Raw genomic sequence first — 20,993 nt, 5'->3', positions numbered from 1 at the left:
CCCTCCCTCCCTCTTTCCCTCTGTCCCTCCTTCCTTCCTTCTTTTCAGCAGGATCTCACTATACCAAGGCTGACTTTGAACTTGCTAAGCAGCTAAAGATGACCTTGAACTTCTGGTGCTCCTGACACCACTTTCCAAGGGCTGGGATTACAGACATGGAACACCCGTGGAGCTGAGGACAAACCCCAGGGCTTTGTGTGTGCTGAGCTAGCATTGTACCAACTAAGCTACAACTGAAGGGCTAGACCAGTGGTTCTCAAACTGTGGGTTATATATCAGATATTTATACATTATGATTCATAACAGTAGCAACATTACAGTTATGAAGTAGCAATAAAATAATTTTATGGTTGAGGGGGTCACCACAACATGAGGAACTGTATTAAAGGATTGCAGCCTTGGGAAGGTTGAGAATTCTAGACGTTTCTAAAGTTCATGGATTGCTGCCAACAGGACAGATGCTTGGTCAAAAGGTTTTCTCTGACGCTGGATCTGTCCAACCAAACACAGAGTGCTTCCAATAGGGAATTATTTCGTAACACAAGTGCACCTGATGTCTTACACTGACACGGCCGTATCATCAGGGTGTTGATCTGGAGGCCAAGCTGGTTGGAGATCGTCCTGAGCATCTGGCTGGCTACATCTGGCAATCTGCCGATATCGGTTAATCCTTCTGGCCGTTGAGATAGGAGGTTCCATCCCTATGTGACAGGACCTTCCCAAGCTCAGAGAGGGGAGGGGCACATCCAGCTTGCACTGCTAATGCAAAGGGCTGTGTTCCAGCACAGCTCTGCCCAGCTCCTCGGCTCCATCCATTTGAGACTTAAATGCTGCAGACAGCAGGGCAGAGGAAAGGGGGGAAAACCCTTGTTCTTTCAGAGAAATGATTGCCTATGAAGCTATGAAGATTGCATATGAAGCTACAAGGACATCTGCACATGAGAATACAGGGGTCATAGCTCAATGGTAGAAATCTGGCATAGTAGGTATAAGGCCCTGGGTTCTAGCCACAACACTAAAAAAAAATAGGTATCTGTTGGCTAGTTGTGCATGGTGGCTTATGGGGGGTGGGCAGAGGGGGCTCTCAGCTACTTAGGGGATCCAGCTGAAAGGCAGGAGTAGGGCCTGGGAAGAGGTTATGACATTGAAGGACCAGCCAGCGGTGGAGAAGTCAGGGTGTTCTGTTTTCTGAATCTCCATTAAGCACATGTATATGATGACGCTCCATAAGCCGTAGGGACATGAACAGCAAGGGAGCAGAAAGCGTCAAGCATGGGGCCTGCCCTTGTGAGCTTCCTGTCTGCTACGTATTCATTCCTGCCACGCCCAGGGCCCCACAGCCAATGAGTGGGTGAGCAGCCTCGATTCTACATGGCCAACCTGACCCTTGTAAAGCCTGTTTTGGGGAAGAGCAAGAAGTCACTATGAGGTGGCAGTAGGAGCCTGGGTCCCACCACCTCCCACCCTCCCGTGTCCTGATGTGTCCCACCCTGGTGGGTTTAAAGGAGAACTACTTTTTCTGCAGTTGTGGACGGACTTAATATTTTCCATTTTCTTTCTGCTAACATAATACTTAAAGATGATTTTTTTTTCCCTCTCTCCACAATCCTTGACTGCCCACAGCCGTGTGGAGTTAGGCACCCGGAATCTGAGGAAGGTTGGTAGTGCCATTCCCATCTCCACGGGTCTAGGGAGAAGAAAGCAAGTAGACACCCAAAGACACCAGTGTGGGGGTGTCAGCACTGGGAGTGGGGGGGGGGTCTTGGACCAGTGAGAATGCCAGGGAGAAACTGCTGGAGGGTATGACCATGTGACCATGTGACCATGTGACCATAGATCTGCAGCCTTAGAGACAAGGGGTGGCAGGGAAAGAAGGGACAGGAGACAGGTACGGCAGTGAACTATGGTAATCTCAGCTCTTGGGAGGCTGGGGCAGAAGGATGGAAACATCAAGGTCATCCCAGACAAACATGGAAAGCTCCAGCCTCATACTAATCTTTAAAACTTGTGGATGGGTGCTGGGTTGTGGATGTTGCTCGATGGTGGGTGCTCACCTGTTATATGCAAGGCAAGTCCCTGAGTTCAACCCCTGGTAACTCAAGGAGGAGGAAGAAGAGAAGAAGGGAGAGAAAGAAAAAAGGAGGAAGAAAACAAGACAGAAAAAAGTAGGAAGAGGAGGAAAAAGAGGAAAAGAAGGAGGAAAAAGAGGGGGAGGAATCAAGATGCGCTTGACCTGTGCGAGGTGGCTAGCCCCTTCCAGTAGCGTGACTACCCCATGATTAAGGGACAACTGGGCCAGAGAAGTTGGTACGTGATCAATTGCTATTTATTCCGAATAAGACCAGAATCGTGACATCTAAGGAGCAACTCCAAGAGTCAGATAGAGACTTGGACTTTGAGCTGCTATGAGTAGGAATTCATCTTGGGCTGGAGAGCCTGGGGTGGAGGCTTGGCATCACGCTGTGCCCTGAGATTCACCAGAAGCGAAGGCCAGGGTGCTCACTGAAGTGAAGACACTCAGTCCAGCCCCTCCTGTTTAATCTCGACTGGTTTAATATAGGGGAATTACAATCGCTTCCAGGGAGAGGAGCCAGGCACCGGTGCCCTTTGAAGCCTCTGGGGCTGGGGCTCCGGGGGTGGAGAGTTCTCTGCAGCTGTCTTTGTGCTCGCTTGGATACTCCCCTGAAGGTCATTAGCACCAAGGTCATTAGCTACATTGTGTCTCTGGGAGGCCAGGAATATTTGCTGGTTATTGGATGATATTTCTTCTCAGGGTCTTCTGGGAGCCTGGACTACTCAGAAGCCAGGAAGCCTACATTGCTCAACCATTGATGTCAGCTGCTCCCAGCAGCCCCTGCTCAGCAGGTACTTCCAGCAGCACCCTCCCCAGCCACCCCACCCCACCCCTGCTTTGTCAAGCAGTCTCTGCTCCTCAGGAAAGATGAGATTTGAGGGGGACCTGGTCTTGGGCCAGTGTTATTGGGGGTCACTGGGCAGTCCTAGCATCATCCTCATGAGCTTCAGGTGTCAGTGGTGTCTGCAGGCAGGTGACAGCCACATGCTGTAAGTGGCACCTCATCCACCCTGCTGCCCAGACTAATGCCCACCTGTCCCTTAACCCCTGCTCTGCTCATGACCTCTCAATGCCAACCCCACCCCATCTCGCTACATAGCTGAGACTGGTCTCCAACTCCCATCCTCCTGCCTCTGTCCCCTAAGTGCTGGGATTAGATGTGTGTGCCATCGCTCCTGGCTTTCTCCCTCTAATCTCTCCACCACCCCTCACTCTGCCCGGGTCCGAGCAATAATACCATGAAGCCAAGATGGTGTTTATCAGTCTCTAAGGAGTTGCTAGCTGCCAGCAAGCCTGCAATGTTCCTGTGTTGGTTAGTGTTGGTTGTCAACTTGATAGACTCAAGTATCACTTGGGAGGTGGGTCTCTGTGTGTTTAGGGGTATCATGAGCACGTGAGTTAGAAGACCGTGGTAGACAGTTCCTAGTTGGGATCCTGGGCTCTATAAACGGGGAAGGCAGGCTGAGCAGCCACAGGCACCACAACTTTCTGTTTCCTGGCAGCGGATTCAAGGAACCAGATTCAAGCTCTCGCTGCCTTGATGGCCTCACCATGGTGGCCTGTACTCTTGAACTGTGTGTGAGCCAGAGTAAACCTGTTCTGCCTCAAGGTGCTTCTGTGAGGGTAGCAGGAAAAGGAAGTCAGGTGGTACCCCACTGTGAGCACTTGCCTGCCGGTGATGGCTGTGCTGGGCAAGATGCGTGGAGCCCTCAGATGTACTCGCCCATGCTGCTGTCCAGGCATTTACTCCATCAGCAGATCTTTATTGTGTCTCCCACACACCAAGCCCCATTTATTTATATTTTTAAACAGAAAGTTTTTCATTACATAAGAAAAATGTAATATATACCTTTAAGTAGAAATGTCCCCATTAAAATATATATGAAAGTATTTAAGTGATTCTTAATAAAATATTAAATATTTCCATATAAAATAGTTCTTCTTGAAACTATATTAGTAATAAAAATTAAAACCCTTATTGACCATAGATATTGCCTTTATACATAAAAGATACAAATTATCTACAAACTTTTACAAATGGTAAGTAAATTAATTTTGCTTTTTTTAAAAAAACTTATTTTTATTCACTTTACATCCCACTCACCACCCTCCTCCTGGTCCCTCTCCCATAATCCTCCCCCCACCTTCCCTTCTTTTCTGAGAGGGTGGAGGCCCCCCTGAGTATCCCCCAACTCTGATACATCAAGTCTCTGTGATGCTAGGCGCATCCCCTCCCACTGAGGCCAGAAAAGGCAGCCTAGCCAGAAGAACGTATCTCACAGATGGGCAATAGCTTTTGGAATAGTCCCCGCTCCAGTTATTCGGGACCCACATGAAGATCAAGATGCACATCTGCTGCATACATCTGAGGGTGGGGGTTGGGAGGGGCTGGGTACAGCCCCTGTATCCTCTTCGGTTGGCTGGTTCAGTCTCTGAGAGCCCCCAAGGTTCCAGGTTAGTTGACTCTATTGGTCTTCCTGTGGAGTTCCTATCCCCTTCGGAGCCCACAATCCTTCCCCCAACGTGTCCATAAGAGTCCCCAAGCTCCATCCACTGCCTGTCTGTGGGTGTCTACATCTGTCTGCGTCAGCTGCTGAGCGGAGCCTCTCAGAGGACAGCTAAACCGTCTGCAAGCATAACAGAGTGTCATTAATAGTGTCAGGGACTGGTGCTTGCCCTTGGGATGGGTCTCAAGTTGGGCCAGTTATTGGATGGCCATTCCCTCAGTCTCTGTTCCATCCCCTGTCCTTCCCTCACTTGTAGATAGGATAAATTTTGGGTCGAAAGTTTTATGGGTGGGTTTCCAGCCTGGCTACAGGAGGTGGTCTCTTCAGGTTCCATAGCCTCAATTCTGTGAGTCACAGCTAAGGTCACCCACATTGGTTCTTGGGTGCCTCCCCTATCCCAGGTCTCTGTCACATTCTTGAGATGCCCCCTTCCTCCCCACCCTCAAAGTTCTATTTACTATCATCGTTAGAAACACACAGAGACCAAGGCCCAGCCCTCCTGTAGCATGACTCTCCAAAGGCCTGTGTATCTGGCGCCACACCAGCTTCCCGTGTGCCCTCAAGCAGTGACAAATGTTGGCAAAGGCAACAGTGCAGCTGAGGTAGAGAGAGTGACCAAGGAAAGGGCGTTTGTGGAGGGCTCAGGGCTGTGAGCTTTCTGAGGAAAGGAAGGAAGTGTTCAGACCTCCGTGAAAGGGGATCCATGAAATGGCTGCATGCTTGCACACCTGTGCATGGACAAGCTCCAGAAACAGATGCAGTGAAGTGCAGGCCAAAGATATACAGCCGTCTGAGCTAAAGAGCATAGGTGGAGCGCTCCTCACATGGAGATTAGACTCGAACAAAGGATAAGAGCCAGGGTGGATTTTAATCTCCAGTATTGAAGAGTTTCTGTTAATGCGCTCCCAAAGTAAAATCCAAGAAGATTAATAAGATGGGAAAATACTCTCAGGACTTAATGACCAAGAAGGCCCTCCAACCATCATCTCATCTCTGGAATGCTGAAGTTTCTTAACTATTTGAGAAATCCTGGAAGCAGAGCCTGGCCCTGAAGGCATCTTCCTAGACCTCCCTCAGCTGACCCACCTCATGCATGCTTGGGTGTGCCAGCTCCTCCTGCTTCCAGATCAGACCTTTCACATTGGGTATGGAATGTCCCCTTGGAATCACCCGGTATCACCTCTGATCTGAGTCAAGGTGCACGTGCATACGTGCTTACTTGCGTGGGTGTATTCGTGTGCACATTCGGAGGTTCGTGTGGTCCATAAAGAGGGAGAGTGGAGGTTATACTGGCCTGCTCCCTGCTGGGCTGGCAGCCTCTGTAGATGTGGCTCTGGAAAGGAAAGAAAGGTTCCCCAGGAAGAAGAGACAGAGCTGAGGTCTTTGTATTGAATCCTTGCTGAATACTGCAGTAGCTATTTTAACTTCCACAACAGAGGTGGGCACTCGCCTCAGTTAACAGAAGGACTCCATAGACGTCTTAGAGGCAAAGTGGTCAGTGGAGGAGAGCAGAGGGTTGATAGACAAGGATAGGTGCGATTCCTAAGTTAACACCCACCTTGAAGAAGTTTCTAAACTTACCTATACCCAATTTCCTTATCATTAAAGTGGAATAAAGAACCCTAGACTGTTGGGTACAGTGGTTTTTGTCTGTAATCCCAGCACTCAGGAGGCTGAGGCAGGAGAATGGTTGCAAGTTTAGACTAGACTAAGCTGTATAAAAAGACTCTCACAAACTAGGTCTCTCCTGACTCCTTTCTAGCAAATGGACAGTGAGTGCTGAGTCTGTTGTGGAAAGAACGTCTATGTCAAATACAGTATCAAGTTGTGTCTGTGTCTACTGGAGAGAACCCAGCAGAAGCCACCCATGGGAAGAGACAGTCACCAAAACAATCTAGGAGGCTGCAGAGGAACAGGACTCTGGCAGGGCTGTAGCCTGGGTGCCTCCCAGGACACCTGGACTCTGCACTCACCATCACTGGCTACGGTTTCTGTTTAGTTTTTGGCAGGGGTCTCTGCACTCACCATCACTGGCTACGGTTTGGTTTAGTTTTTGGCAGGAGCCTCATATACCTTTAGCCACATTCTGATCAGTCTACTTCTCTCTCCTAACTGCTCGGATTACGGGTGTGTAACACCATGTCAACTCTAAAATATAGTGTGTGTGTGTGTCTGTGTGTGTGTCTCTGTGTTTTTGTGTGTGTGTCTGTGTGTATGTCTGTGTGTGTGTCTCTGTGTGTCTGTGTGTGTCTCTCTCTCTGTGTCTGTGTCTGTGTGTGTGTATGTTTGTGTGTCTGTGTGTATGTTTGTGTGTGTGTCTGTGTGTCTGTGTGTGTGTCTGTGTGTGTGTCTGTGTGTATGTTTGTGTGTGTCTCTGTGTGTCTGTGTGTGTCTGCTGTGTGTGTGTGTGTCTGTGTGTGTGTCTGCTGTGTGTGTGTGTCTGTGTGTGTGTGTCTGTGCGCGCGCTTGTGCATGCTCGCACCATATGTGGAGGTCAGAAAACAGATTTTTGGAGTCAGTCTTCTCTTCTTCCACCATAGGATCCAGGGATTAAATCCAGGCCAGCAAGCTTACGCCACAAGCACTTTTACCTGCTGAGCCACCTAGCCAGCCTGGAACTTCTAATAACTGGGCCAGCTTCAGAAATGAGAGATCATAGATGCCACTTAAATGAAAGTCCCCGAGGCCTGCTGTCTCTCATTGGCCACAGAAACTCGCAACAGCTGGCACACAGCAGGAACTCAATAAATATCAACGGAATGCATGTATGCTCCGTGGGAAGATGACCACCGGCAGAAGGAGTCGTGCCATCTGGGTTGGTTACAGAGTACATGGGACCAGAAACTGTACAAGATGGAGAGGCTGGTACACTCCTCTTCACAGGGTGATGCACCCCTGATCTAAGCAGATACCTAATGAGAGTACGTTCCCTGCTCCAGACCCACTCCTGATATGAGACAAGGTCCCTGCTCTCAAGGGATTGATGTTCTAGCATGGGGACGAGGGTCATAAACAACTATAATCATGCACTGTGACATACGAGGGGCTGTGAAGGAAAACAAAGCGAGCCAGGGGAGAAGATGAGTCAGCTGGTAAAGCACGTGCTGTATAAACATGAGGACCCAAGTTTGAATCCCCATGTAAAAAGACAGATGTGGCCTGGGTCGGCCATCCTACGCTAGAAGTCGGGGGACAGGAAGATCCCTGGAGCTTATGAGCCAGGCAGTCTAGGCAAACAGGCAAGTTCCAGGTTCAGCAATAGATGTTGTTTTCAAGGAATATAGTGGAGAGAAATTGAAGAAGACACCCAGTGCCAACTTCTGACCTACACACACACACACACACACACACACACAGAGAGAGAGAGAGAGAGAGAGAGAGAGAGAGAGAGAGAGAGAGAGAGAGACAGATAGATAGACAGACAGACAGACACACAGAGACACAAGAAAGGGGGGAATAAAGTAGGCCAAATAGGTGACTGGACCACGGAGATGCTATTATAAATGGCTAAGAACCTCTCTGAAGATGAAATTTGAGCCAGATGTGGTAGCATCTACCTGTAATCCAAGAACTCGGGAGGCCGAGGCTAAAGGATTCAGAGTCCTACACCTGTCAGGGAGACAAAGGGAAACCCTAGCTTTAAAAAGAAAAAAAGATAACATTGGAGCTAGGAAGGTAGCTCAGGGTAGCTCAGTGGTGGAGCACTTGTCTGGCATGTGCGAGGCCCTGGACTCAAGCCCTGACACCCCCAAATAAAAAAAGATGACATTTGAGGAGAGACATGAAGGAAGCCATGTGGATATCTGAGGCAGGAGATTTCCTCCACAGTTGGAATAGTTGAAAGAAGCACGAAAGCATTTCATCCGGTACCCGGGCCTCAATTTCAATCGACTGAAACAAAATAAAGGCTCTTTGAGGCGCAGACCTGAAAGCGGAACAGAAATACACTCCACATGAAAGGCAAACCTTTGCTTAATCTGTTTTCGCTGCTACTGAAATCTTAAGTGCCTCCTTTATGGCAGATGGCTCAAAACCTGCCGGGGAAAGACATGCTTTAGAAATGCAACTCCAAATGAGAAAAACAAAACAGCGCTGAAAGACAGCCACGGCAATGGCCTCCCACGAAATGGCTGGAAGTTTTGAGCACTCCTCTTGATGCGGTTAAACACTTGGAGGCAAATGATACAGAGCTCTGTAGAGGAAATTACTCAGATAAGTCATCGCAAGATCACAAGTGGAGGCACAACCCAATCAGAGATGGCCTTTTGGGGCGAGGGGTATAGCCTGCTCCTGATGGTTTGTATATGCTCGGCCCAGGGGGTGGTACTATTAGAAGGTGTGGTCTGTTGGAGTAGGTGTGGCCTTGTTGGAGTAGGTGTGTCACTGTGGGCGTGGGCTTTAAGACTCTCATCCTAGCTGCCTGGAAGCCAGTAGTCTGCAAACAGCCTTCAGATGGAGATATGGAACTCTCAGCTCCTCCTGTACCATGCTGCCTGGATGCTGCCATGCTCCCACCTTGATGACAATGGACCAAGCCTCTGAACCTGTAAGCCAGCCTCAATTAAATGTTGTCCTTATAAGAGTTGCCTTGGTCATAGTGTCTGCTCACAGCAGTAAAACCCTCACTAAGACACTGCTCATACAGGAAATACTAGTGCACAGCGATAAACCCTTGCAATTGTGCTGCTGAGGCAGGAGGATTATGAATTGCGGTCAGTTCGGCCCCCATAGCAAGACTCGCTCTCAGAAGAGGCTCTATAATTGAGCAGCCAGGTGTCTGCAACACTCCATGTTTGCTGACTTGAAAAATAATCTGAGGGTTCACGGATGGGGCTCAGTTAGCGTGCATGCCTAACATTCGAGGGGCCTCATGTTCTATCCTCAGCACCCCAGAAACTGGGCATGCCTGCAGCCCCAGTGCTAGGGAGGACAGATCAAAAAGATGAGAAGTTCAAGGTTATTCTCTGCTGCACAGTGAGCTGGGGCTCTTCGTGTAGCCTGGGCTACTCAAGATCCTATCTCAGAAAGATTACAAAATGGAAGATGAATGGATCTCATATCTACCTTTATAAGGTTTCAGTCTGGCCCCAGACTAAGCATTTGATTTACTATTTTATTCTTCATCTATTTCATCTTTTACTGTTTGTGTTTTATTTCCAGACTCATCTCTCTTGTCCCATAAGCGTGGCTCTCAGGCTCTGTCATTCCGTCTGTGCTTACAGACGCATTTACTTTGTTTATTTGTTTGTTTGGTTTTTTGTTTTGTTTTTCGAGACAGGGTTTCTCTGTATAGCCCTGGCTGTCCTGGAACTCACTCTGTAGACCAGGCTGGCCTCGAACTCAGAAATCCACCTGCCTCTGCCTCCCAAGTGCTGGGATTAAAGGTGTGTGCCACCACCGCCCGGCACGCATTTACATTTTAAGCACACGTATCCACTTAGCCAAACAACTACTCTACTTCTCGTGTGTGCCTAGTGTATATAACTGGTATGTGGCTATATCAACTGTTCTCTTTCTTTGAGGTGCGGTGATGTTGACTGGTGTGGAGTTAGTCTTTTTTGACAGGGACTCTGGATTCTTCTGTCATGCACATTGTGTTTTACTGAATAATTTTCCATTGAAGGACATTGAAGTTGCATTCAAGTGTGTGGTGTAACAAGGCTGTGATGCATCTCAGTGAGTTTAGGTCAGAGGTTTCCCTAAGGTTGGTACACAGCTGTGATCTGTGCTATAAAGTGGTCCATGCCACCAGACAGCAGGTCACTAAACTGCTCTCCAAACTGGCTGGACCAGTTCCTCTCAGCGGTGGATTACTCCAGTTAGTTTTTCTGATGTGACAGGAAGAGTCTGATCAAGGAAAGGTTTATTTGAGCAGCAGGAGCATGGGGAGATGGAGTGGATTAGGAAGCTGAGAATGGGCATCCAAACAGGGCCGTGTCTTGGGCTTGCTACTGCTGTGATGAAACGCCATGACCAAAAGCAACTTGAAGAGGAAAGACTTTATTTGGCTCGCACTTTCACAGCAGGTTCATCTTTGAAGGAAGTCAGGACAGGAACTCACACAGGGCAGGAACCTGGAGGCAGGAGCTGAGGCAGAGGCCATGGAGAGGTGCTGCTTACTGGCTTGCTCACCATGGCTTGCTCAGCCTGCTTTCTTATAGAACCCAAGGCCATCAGACCAGGGATGACCCCACCCACAATGCACTGAGCCCTGCCACATTAATTAAGAAAATGTCCCAGGGATTGAATTCATGGCGTTTAGACTTGCCTGGTAAGCACCTTTACCTACTGTGTTGGTTAGTTTTGGCCAACTTGACATAAACTAGAGTTTGCCAGGGGCATCACCTTCATTGATGATTGACATGGGAGAGGCTGGCACACTGGGGCTGGTGCCACCACTGGGTAAGCGTCCTGGGAGGTATAGCAAAGGCAGCTGAAATGAACAGGAACCAGGAAGCTAGCCAGTGAGTGGTGTTCCTCCATCGTCATGAGATAGGAAGCTAGCCAATGGGACACAAGACAGGAAGCTAGCCAATGAGTGGTGTTCCCCATCTCCCCTGCCCCCCTTGTCTCTGTATGAGTCCCTGCTTGCAGGTTCTTTCCTCGAGTGTCTGCCCTGGCTTTCCCCACTATGACAACCTTCAAGATGTACCAGGCTCTTTCTTCCACAAGCTGCTTTTGGTCATACTGTTTTATCTCAGCAATGGAAAGTAAATTTAACACCTACTGAACCAAGTCAATGGACCCTTGTGTGATCAAACAAGTCCATTGAGAAGCCTGCCCATGGCCTAGAGTTGCACTTGCCACTGTGGCCCGCCCGAAGCAGAGCCACTACCATGTGCAAGTATGTGGTGGAGAGATGGGAGAGGAAGAGAAGCAGACGGGTGTGAGCACCATGAAGAGGAGCAGAACTGGAGATGTGAGGGTGGAGAGGAATAGCCTGCTGTGAGTAGCCTGCCCTGCCACCTGAGGCCATGGTGAAGTCCCAGCCTGTGCTGCTGAGGGACATGTCTGGGTCTGTGGTCATGCAGCATCAGGAGTCTATGTCGATGTCCACAACCCATATTACCACCAGGACTATGTTGATATCTAAGGGCTGTGCAGAGCTAGGCCTGCCCCGGCCAGCCTCAGCACTTTGGAGAATTGCTCTGCACCTCATCTGGGCAGCACAGTAGAGCTGGCTCCACCTCTTGTCTGCCGTTCGGTGGTGCGGGTGAAGGGGCGATGTTCTCCCTGCTCACCTCTTTCCCTACTTCTGCAGGTGGGAGAGCTAGCCCTAGGTCACAAGAGCTGGAGAGCGTTCCCTGTCCCTCATTGGCTGCAGCAGCACTTGGAAGATGGGACCCTATACTTCACCTGGACAGCACAGTAGAGCTGTGGCTGGGGCACAGGTGACCCCGCCCAAAGGCCGGAGAGTGCCCGAGAATGGGAGAGCTGGCCCCACCCCTTGCTGGCTGTGACATTGGGTGAGCTAGCAGGGCAATGCTGGAGAACTTGCTCTGGTGGTGTGGGTACAGGATAGCTGGCTGGCAGACCAACTCAGCTACTACCCAGGCCTAGATGCAGAGCTTTGAGTTGGCCCACCCCAACATCTACTCCACCTGTGAACTGCTGGGGTGCATGAAGGGGCCGGTCCTGCAGATCCAAAGCTGCAGGATCTCCATGACACAGGACAACAGGACAGCCGAGAGGAGAACCACTGAGGATCCAGTATTGATAGTGTGGTAGATACCGGAGGCCTCGAACCAGACGGATGGTTCGAACATTTGTAAGCCAAGATGTGTGGATAAAAGGGTATACTGTAGGACACACGGCGGCATCCACAGAGAGATGGGTTTTTGTTTTGTTGTTGGTGGTGGTTTTTAATTTCCTTTTCCTGGGGCAGGGAGTGTTGCAAGGGTGGAGGGTGGCTATGAGGGGGCAGGGAGATAAGTGGGAACCGGGTGCAAGATGTGAAATTCACAAGGAATCAATTAAAAGTTAAAAAAACAAAGCCCCCAAATTCAACTCCGTTATTCCCATTTATTGCCCTTCCCTCATAATTGATACCTGTTATTGGTTCCTATCCTCACTCCATTTTCACCTCCTTTTAAGACTGACGCATAAAATGTGTACCTTTTAAAAAGTTTTTTGAGATTAAGTCTGACCATGTAGCCCAGGCTGGCCCAGAACCCTCTGCAACCCTCCTTTTTCTGCCTTCCCACTTCTAAGAAATGCATTCAAAGTTCTAATTTCCACGGTTTAAAAAAAAATGCCTTGGCAACATTTTACTGGTTTCGTGTATGTCTGTCTTAGATATTAATTTCCCTGACAACACCATCCTTGCCCCGGGGATTAGAGGCATGCGTCTGGGTTTCTAGACCTGCATAACTTTTAATTATTGATTCCTGCCTGGCTTAGCTAATTGCTCAAGGTTCTTTCAGCTCTTAGGAACGCCTTCAGTCTCCTGGAGCTTAACATGTGACCCGCTTCTGTGAATCTTGTATAACTGGTGACAGGTCAGTGTCCTGGGCCCCTGTGATTGGAGACTGTCAGCATTCTGGGCTTGGGGTGTGTCTTTTAAATCCATTTACGGGGAGTACTCAAACCCCCATGCCTTTGCTTTTGCTGTCTGTCAGTTTCTCAGAGGATGTGCTTAAAAGTTTTAAATACATCTGCAGCTACCACTATGAGTTTAATGAGTTTGCCTGCCCTGCTATGGAAACCCCCCTACATACACACACACAGACACACACACACACACACACACACTAGGTAGATGAAGCATGACAAACTCCAACAACTTCACACATACACATACATACATACATACATACATACACATTCACACATTGGGTGGATGAAGCAAAGCATCAATCAACTATACACATATATACATACACAAATATACACATATACAATGTACACATATGCATATACACACATACTTGTATACACATATACACACATACAATATATACATAATACACATATACACATATAGATACACACATATACAATATATACACATATACATGTACACACAGTATACTCATATACACATATACATACATACACATATGTACACACAACATATACATATGCATACACATGTATACACACACATGCATACATACACATTGCACTCACATATACACACATACACAAATACACATTTGGTGGATAGAGAAAACTCCAACGAGCATACTCCAACAACTTTACTTTTTCTCTTAACCTTGTTATACTTCCTAAGACAAAAATTCTCTATGTAAGAAAAGAGGTGCCGGGCAGTGGTGGCGCACGCCTTTAATCCCAGCACTTGGGAGGCAGAGGCAGGCAGATTTCTGAGTTCGAGACCAGCCTGGTCTACAGAGTGAGTTCCAGGACAGCCAGGGCTACACAGAGAAACCCTGTCTTGAAAAACAAAAATCAAAACAAACAAAAACAAAACAAAACAAATAAAAAAAATTCAACCTAGCTAATTATCTATTCTCTATTCTTATATTCATAAAAATATTTACTGTTTATTCATAACCCTGTCTTTTCATGGTGCACCTTAAAACCTGTGGCCACATCCCTAGATTACAAGATCTAGGAACTCAAACCCAACTGTGATAATTTGTATATGCTCGTCCCAGGGAGTGGCACTATTAGAAGATGTAGCCTTGTTGAAGGAAGTGTGTCATTGTGGGTGGGCTTGGAGACCTTCCTCCTAGCTGCCTGAGGATACCCAGTCTGTTCCTAGCTTCCTTTGAATGAAGATGAAGAACTCTCAGTTCCTTCTGCACCATGCCTGCCTGGATGCTGCCATGCTCCCAGTTGATGACAGTGGACTGAACCTCTGAACCTGTAAACCAGCCCCAATTAAATGTTTTCATTTATAAGACTTGTTTGCCTTGGTCATGGTTTCTGTTCACAGTAGTAAAATCCTAACTAAGACACCAACCTAGAATGAAATGTTTTCTTTGCTCACTAACTTGTCCCAAGTCTATTTTTCTCTCTAATACAATTACATTCTTGTAACCCATGAAAACTCACTGTGTCCCTTTTCTAACCTATGCAGCCCCCACTATTCTACAAGGAGGGGGCACATTCTGCTCTTAATTCTAACTTATTATATCTTTCTGGCAAAATGACTTAAACCATTTCCTTAAACTTTCTATCAACTACCCTAAGTTCCTAAAACTATTTAAATCAAATCAGGAATTCTGTAAAATCATTAGTTCATCTGAAGAATATTATTTTATGAAAGTTCATCTTCATATTGATCTGCAGCAAAATTGCCCAAAAGTGTGGGCTGTCTCCCAGGAGACAGTCACATCAGATTAAAGGCAGCCAAGGTCTCTCCACATACAATCACACCAAGCTAGATATATGAGGAATACAGCAATGAGAAACATGAAAAGGCAGAGCAGCAGCAAGAAGCAATCCAGAGACAAACCCCCGGGGCTGTGCTTCTCTGAGGTACATCCATCACCGCTGTGCAAACGATGGTAGACTGTCTCCAGGATGCTCGATTGCCCACCTCCATTTCTCCTGCATGGTGTCTGCCATTGTCTCCTCAGAAAAAAAGGACCTTAGAAAAACAACAATCTGTGTGGTCCTTTGGATTCATTTGGATACATTGTTGTCCTAGCTTTCTTTTGTTTTCATTTAGTGTGTGTGTGTGTGTGTGTGTGTGTGTGTGTATAACTTGATATATATTAATGCACTAAGTAATCAAATAATATATGTTCACATGATTCAAACTTAATAACACGGTAAGTTTGGAAAAAAGTACTTGACAAAATGGGATAACCAATGTTAGCAACTGAGTCTCACAGCTCATAGAGAGGATGCTGACTGACTGTCTTCCAAAGAAGGAAATGATACAATGTCACTTCATGTATAGGAGGTAGATATATGCTAACTATTCTGACGTAATCATCATTCATACATATCGAAAGCTACATTAGATCCCATGAACGTGCAAAATCATGTTCCCATGTATCTACTTAAAGTCTACTTAAAGAAAAAAAACAAAATAATATTAAAAGCTATGCTGGGATGTAGAAGGGGCTGGAGAGAGAGAGAGAGAGAGAGAGAGCGAGAGAGCGAGAGAGAGAGCGCATAGCGGCTAAGACCCCTTGCTGTTCTTGCAGATGATCTGGACTGTGTTCCTAGCACCCACATGGCAGCTCACATCCATGTATGACTCCAGTTCCAGGGGGTCTGATGTCTTCTTCTGGCCTCCAAGGCACGGGACATACACACGATGCACATACATACATGTAGGCAAATACTCAGACACCTAAAAATAAAGAAGACTCCTTAAAAAAAAAACCCACACATCTCTTTTCCTGAATCTAATTGGACCTTTTCTAGTTTCCTAACTTTTCCCTGTGCACTCACACAAAAATACACACACGTAAGTGTTCAAAGCTGGTATCTGCACACGAGAGAGAACATGGGTTTGCTGTTCGAATGCTAGTTACCTATGAATATATTTCCCAGTTCTATCCGTTGTCCTGCAGTTTCATTTCAGGTTTTCTTTATTGCTTAATGAAATTCCAGTCTGTGTGATTGTGTGTGTGAGGTGTCTGTGTGTTTGAACGTGTGTTTGTACATCATGCTTTCATTGTTTATCCATAAGTAACAGTGAGGCTACTTCTATCTCCCTGCTGTTGTGAAAACAGCACAGATAAGCAGCATGGGCACATGTTGCTGTGGTAGTTAGGACCAGTCTTCTTTATGCTATCCTGAGACACTGGGCCCGAAGTGCCTCTTGTTCTGTAAAACAAAGGGTGTAAGGCCTTGACCAAGTTTGCCAGCTCTGCTTTTCCAACAGCTTGTGCACATTTTGGGTCTCAGTCATGCTTTGGTAATTCTCAAACAGTCCAAAGCTTTTCACTATTATTGTATCTGTTATGGTGACCTTTGATGACTGACCTTTTACTGTTGCTATTTTAATTGTTTGGTGTTGCTATGGACTGCCCAGAAGAGATAACGTGCTGAACCAATGAATGTGAATCACTTGACCTCTGTATCCACATACGATTATTACCCCTACCCTCTCTCCCCTCCAGCTTCCCAACTCAGTAAGACAACACTGAAATCAGACCAGTTATTAACTCTACATTGCCTCTGAGTGTTAAAGTCTAAGAAAGGGCTGAAAACTATCATGCCAAATGTAGGTGCCTTGCCTGAATATGCTAACTTGTATGAGGGAAATTATATTATGAATAAATCCACTCCTTCAGTGAGCAAGAAACAGAAGAAAGACAGAAAGCCTCACTGTTGAGACAGAGAAGATTTAATGGTTTGGACAAAAGATCAAATGGGCCACAACATCCCATAAGCCAAAGTCTAATCCAGAGCAGGGACCTAACTGTGTCAATTCTGGGGTCAGGAAGCTCTCTGAGGTTGAAACAAGTGGCTTGAAGAAAGAAGTCACCTCCATGGAAGAACCAGGTGACACCACAGGTAACAGGGACCCAGAAACAGTAGCTCTGATCACTGATAAAAGTCACCATACTAAACAAAAGGGTCCTGATAGAGAGGAAGTGACTGGAGGAAGCCATCAAGAACTGTTACACCTTGTCTTAGATACAGTTTCCATTGCTGTGAGAGACACCACAACCAAGGCAAAAATAAATATTTCTTACAAGCATACCCAGACATTTGACACCTGGATAATGCTACATCATGTCAGTTTGACAATCAATATTAACCATCACAGAAACTAAGACTCATTTACCATTCTGAAAACTGGAGCCTTTAAAAATTATAGAATATGCAGAGACAGGTGGATCTCTGTGAGTTCTAGGCCAGCCTGGTCTACACAGTGGTCTGCAAGGGCTATGCAGAGTCACCCTGTCTCAACAAACAAACAAACAAACAAACAAACAAACACAAAAAAGAAATATAAAATATAACCTAACCAAAGAATGAAAGATTTCTACAACAAAAATTCAAGTTATGAAGAAAAATCACAGAAGACACTAGATGATGGGAAAAGATTCTGTATTCCTGAACTGTCAGGATTAATATGGTAAAGATGTCTATAACCAAAATTAATACACAGAATTAAATGCAACGCTTATTAACACTCCCATGTCATATCCCACAGGTTTAGAAAAATTAATGTACGAATTCAAATGGAACCACAACATACTACAAACAGACAGGCAAGCATGGGGAGACGGAACAGTACTGGGGTGTCATCATACCACAGAGCTATAGATACAGACAGCCCAGCACACGAATAAACACAAGACCACTGCAGCAGGATAGAGGGCCCAGAAAGGAACCCGCAAAGCTAGCCCACCTAATTTGTGACAGAGGGGTCAGAAACTTGCCTTGGAGAAAAGATGGCCTGTTCAACAAATGGTGCTGACAAGACTAGATTTTGCCTGCAAGAGAATGAACTTAGCTGCTTTTACTTTACACAAAAATCAGTTCAAAATAGATTAAAGACCTTAAACTTGAAACTTGAAACACTAAAACTTTTAGTAGAAAACACAAGAAACCTCAAAATGTTGAGGTAAGCAAGAACTTTTCATTTACTTACTTACTTGTTTGTGTTTTTGAGAACAGGTTTCTCTATGTCGCCCTAGCTGTTCTAGAACTCACTTTTGTAGACCAGGCTGGCCTTGAAATCAGAGATTGACCTGCCTCTGCTCCAGGGTGCTGGGATTAAAGGTGAGAGCCACCACACCCAGTATAGCAAGAACTTTTTAAACAGGACGCTGACAGCACAGGAAGTAACTCCAATATCAACAGATACATGAGAATAAAATGTTTCTGCACAGAAAAGGACACAATCAGCAGAGTTAACAGACAGACAGGTCAGAGAGTGGGAGAAAATCTTAACCAGCTCCACTTCAGACAGGACTAACGTGTAGAGTTTACAGAGAACGCAGAGATTAAAAGTACTAATCAGCACATGGGCAAATAAACTGAATAGAGAATTTTTAAAAGAAAGAAACCCAAACGGCCAATAGCTATTTTTAAATGTGTTCACTATCCTCAGTCCCCAGGAAAATGCACTGTGAGATACGACACCGCCCTGGTTAGCACGGCTGTCGTTGCTACATCTGACAACAAATGTTGGATGTGTGGAAAGAATTGGAACCAACCTAGCTTTCCATCAACAGATGAATGGACAATGGGAATTTGTGCATATATAAAAATGGGGCACTTCTCAGTTCTAAAGAAAAATGAAGGTAAAAACTTGGCAGGAAAACGGGTGTCTTTGAATGTATGAGATTAAGCAAGATCATGCAACCTCAGAAATAAGCCTCACGTTCCTCACGTGGAATACAGCCAAGACTGTATGTACATATGTAAACAAATGTGCAGGTGGCTACAGTGTAACATGGAGAAAGGAGACTAAGGATCAATGTAAGAGGGTGAGGAAGGGCGGAGTGCAGGTAACAGACACGGCTATGACGGAGGAGATAGACGTAATTGTTTTTTCTAGTTCTAAATCCATCAAAGATTTTTTTTGTTGTTTTGGTTTTAGTGGAGGATAAGAGCATAAAATATATTTGGTTCCTAACGCACGAGATTTGAGGTGAAGCTCCACATCTGTTCTGCATGCCCATTCTAACTGTATAGAAGTCCAGTTCATTGAGCTGTATAGACTTTGGGTCTGGCTAGTTTGGATATGTGATGTTTTTATGCAAGGCTTTTTATGATAAGGTTTATAAACATAATTTTTAAAAGGATTATGGGGAATCTCTCCTCTGCCTGTGTTGTAGGTACAGAGCAAGCCTTGACGAGTACACATCTGTTTCCAATGTGGCTTTCTGAATATTTTAAACCCACTGTTGAGAGGAGAAAAAGGACAGCTTTCAAAATGTCGCTGTTGGCAGTGTACATAGTTACGCAGAAGCTCCGTTGGAGACATACAGTGAGATTAACGTTGTTTTTGTAAACACGAATACTGTCAACTGTGGGCCGGGGATGTAACTCAGTGGTAGAGCATGTGTCTGTATGCAGAAGCCCCTGCTTCAATTCTTAGCATTGTAAGTCAATCAACACATCAAAGATCTCTGTCTTAGTCAGGGTTACTATGGTTTGTTTATTTTGCTCACAGTTCATCCTCAAATGCAGTGAGGACAGGAACCTGGAGACAGGAGACAATGCAGTGGCCACTGAGGGATGCTGCTGCTTACTGGCTTGCTCATTATGACTTGCTGCTTTCTCATAGCACCCAGGACCACCATACACAATGCACTGTGCCCTCACCTATCAACCACTAATTAAGAAAATGCCCCACAGGCTTGCCTGTAGCCTTCTCTTTTGGAGGCACTTTTGTAATTGAGGTTTCATTCTCTCAGATGACTTTAGCTTTGTGTCAAGCTGACATAAAACTAGCCAGGATAGTCACTGTTGTCTTGTTCTAAGAAACTTCCAGTCACTGCAAGCATCAGCAATGACCACCGTGATCATCCAGCAGCCATCAACACCAAGGCAAAACCCTACACCAGTAAAAAGATTATGCTTTGGGTTGGAAGGCAGAGCTTGCTCAGAGCATGTGCACACTTGCCGGTTCCATCCCCAAGAACTCCTCTGCAGACAGATAGATCACTGAAGGCTCAGATGATAAAAGAGATTTTAGACAGTCTCTCTCCATGATGTGCACGTGTAAGTGTGAGTGAGTGTGTGTGTGTCCACAAATGTATGCACATGCCTGTAGTGTTGGACATCAAACCAGAGTGAAAATCCACAGGAGCTGAAGACTGGTTGAAGGCTAGAAAGAGAAATGTTGAGGAGAATGGCCAATGGGGGCATCATCTCTGAGTTGAAAGGGAGAAACAGGCTTGAGGGGAAAACAGCCCTTGGGTCCTGGATGAGATGAACATGAGGGGTCTGTGTGCTGTGTCAGTGGACACATTGATTCCAACCTTCTGAATGTGAGAGTGCCTTTGTCCTTGGGCCCAACCAAAACCCTGAACTCATCTATAAAATATCAGCAGGCGCAGGGCTCGAGAAGTGCCCCAGGCTGGGCAGTGTAGCTGGAGCAAGATGCTCGCCCTTTTGTCTTTTGTCATCTAGGATAGATGAGCAGGCAGCTGACCTTTCTGAGGTATTTGGCGAATTCCGACAGCGATGTCGTCTGGGACTGAGGTGGCCACTGGGCAAGACCTGAAGTCTGGTACTTCACTGGGGACTGAAGGGAAAGGCAGAGAAACTAACACTTGGAAAGGCAGGAAGGGGGACCGGAAGCCCTGATACCTGCTCTAACTAACACAAAGCACGCATGCAGCCTGTGTGTAGCTGACTTTGATTCCACAAATAACACCACCGCCTTGGGGAGCAGCAGAGATAGCTGACCCGGCAGCAGCTGCACGGAAGATGCTATTTAAAGACTCAACTTTTGCAGCACAGGACTCTGGGCTCGGGATTTGATTGGGAGACAGCAACATTAGGGGGGGAACCAGATTTGG

This window comes from Grammomys surdaster, unplaced genomic scaffold (assembly GCF_004785775.1).
Source record: "Grammomys surdaster isolate TR1022 unplaced genomic scaffold, NIH_TR_1.0 126313, whole genome shotgun sequence".
NCBI classification, from domain to species: domain Eukaryota; kingdom Metazoa; phylum Chordata; class Mammalia; order Rodentia; family Muridae; genus Grammomys; species Grammomys surdaster.
Note: the sequence above shows the minus strand (reverse complement) of the source record.